Source organism: Ctenocephalides felis, unplaced genomic scaffold (assembly GCF_003426905.1).
Source record: "Ctenocephalides felis isolate EL2017-DRISC unplaced genomic scaffold, ASM342690v1 CF-g0.4_SCAFFOLD_01413, whole genome shotgun sequence".
NCBI classification, from domain to species: Eukaryota; Metazoa; Arthropoda; class Insecta; order Siphonaptera; family Pulicidae; genus Ctenocephalides; species Ctenocephalides felis.
In genome coordinates, this window is record NW_020537567.1 from 19,007 (window position 1) to 21,053 (window position 2,047).

The window sequence follows — 2,047 nt, forward strand, 5'->3', positions numbered from 1 at the left end:
TAGTGTTAGAACCCAGTAAACCACAGAAGTTAAATCCACGTAACTCATTTTGTAACTTTCGTTTCGAAACTGATGTTAAGTAAAAAAAACGATGCTGTTACGTATAGTTGCGACCTTTAACCACCGTCGACGCGTTTCTGTCGGTACGTGGCGTGGTACGTTGCATTGTCACATAGATTAGCCTTTGAAAATAGCCGTGAAGTGTTTTATGATCGACATGTCAAATTAAATATAGGTTAACTCGGTTAGTGCATCGTGGACGCATAATTGAGTATTTTATCGTGTATGTTTGAAATGCAAGATATTTCCTTTATTGAAGCGTTATTTATTAATTGCTTTTATATTTAGTGCGAAATCAGTTGTAGAAATTAGTTAAACAGTCAGCTGCAAAAGTATTTAATATGAAACCGGCAAATAAGGTGAGTCTAATTGTACTGAAACATATTTTAATTTATAAATTATTATAATAATGTTTAGTCATTTGCAGTATATAGGCCGCCTGCAATGCAAAGTCTGTTCATGTATTGTGATAATTGATTTGTCATGTAATAATTGAAATTTCTAACACACCAGTCAGAAACATAACCTCAATTCAGTGATATATGAATAAAGAGAAGTAAGTTATATAGTTTTATACATATTCATTTTTTATAGTTTTATTAGTATCAGAACTATTTAGCTAAGCACAAACTGATATAAGTTGGTTTTCAATTGTAGAGAAAATTACAGTGCTGATAACCCCTACGAAAATGGATTTCAAACTAGGGAAATTTTCTCCAATAGAGAAGATAAATACAAAGTTAGATAATATATTAGAAATTATTAATTCTTTGTCACCAAAAAAAAACAAGCAAGGCTTGAAAACATGCGAGAAGAAAAATAAGAACACATATCGATAAATAAGAACACATATTAAGATTAAGTGTTGAAAAGAAAATGAATTGTGGAGTATTTCTTAAGTGATGATATTGTATTACAGAATAGGTATATTAATGTTTTACACAAAGAGAATTTTAACTAATATGATTTAGTACTAATTTGTAATGTTTTACTTTTAGGAAATTCACATATTTAATACGAAACCAGCAAAGGTGAGTATAATTGCACTGTTTTTTTTTTTAATTTACAAATTATTATAATGACTAATTAGTTATTTTCAGTATATAGGTCATGTGCAATGCAAATTCTGTTTATGTATTGTGATAATTGATTTATCACATAATTATTGAAATTTCTGACAGACCAGTCAAAAATCACATAACCTCAATTCAGTGATATGATATGAATATTATAGGTAGATAAGTGTAATATATATGGTATCATACATATTCTTTATAATTTCATTAGTATCAGAACTATTCAGTTAAGCAAAAACTGATATAAATTGCTTTTCAATTGTAGAGAAAGAGTGCTCATAACCCTTATGGGTTATGTCAAAATGGAATTCAAACTAGGGAAATTTGCTCTAATCAAGAAGATAAATTGTCACCAAAGAAACAAGCAAGACTTAAAAACATTCAAGAAGGAAAACAAAGAATACACCGGATATCACACATTATATGGATTAAGTGTTGAAGAGAACATGAATTGTTGAGTATTTCGAGCCTGATGATCTTGCATTACAGAATTGGTATATTAAGGTTCTACATGAAGAGAATTTTAACTAATATGATTTAATACTAATTTGTAGTGTTTTTACTTTTAGGTAATTCAGATCTTGAAAATTAATAGGATAAAATCAATGCAAGAAAATTGAGTGTTGTTCATGGAATAATTGTATCTGTCATATGATCGTAGGAACTACATAGTCATTAACTTCAAATAATAGTATGTTTAGAGGGTAATGTTCACAAATGACTAATTTTCACAATGTTTTCAATTCAAAATTTGTGTACAATGTTTCTAAGATGTTTGGTTCTATTTTAGATACATTAACAGATGCAAGTGAGTTGAACATATTTAACGCAAGACTTAACTTTGCCAAGTTGATTTAACTGAAGTTGCCAAGAGAGTTAAACATAATACATATTATGAATAAATAAATAAT

The 2,047-nt window shown here is 28.5% G+C and overlaps 1 long non-coding RNA gene across 4 annotated transcripts; it reads left to right on the forward strand.

Annotated features, from left to right (window-relative positions):
- Positions 1 to 213: 213 nt before the first annotated feature.
- Positions 214 to 1,564, forward strand: LOC113369629. 4 transcript variants are annotated; one of them, XR_003366534.1, is made up of 7 exons: positions 214 to 283; positions 349 to 419; positions 488 to 616; positions 718 to 984; positions 1,059 to 1,091; positions 1,161 to 1,294; positions 1,402 to 1,564. It is a non-coding gene; the product is annotated as an uncharacterized LOC113369629 (long non-coding RNA). The 4 variants fall into 4 exon arrangements; XR_003366536.1 differs by having other exon boundaries at positions 227 to 283; positions 478 to 616; XR_003366535.1 differs by having other exon boundaries at positions 243 to 419; positions 478 to 616.
- Positions 1,565 to 2,047: the final 483 nt, after the last annotated feature.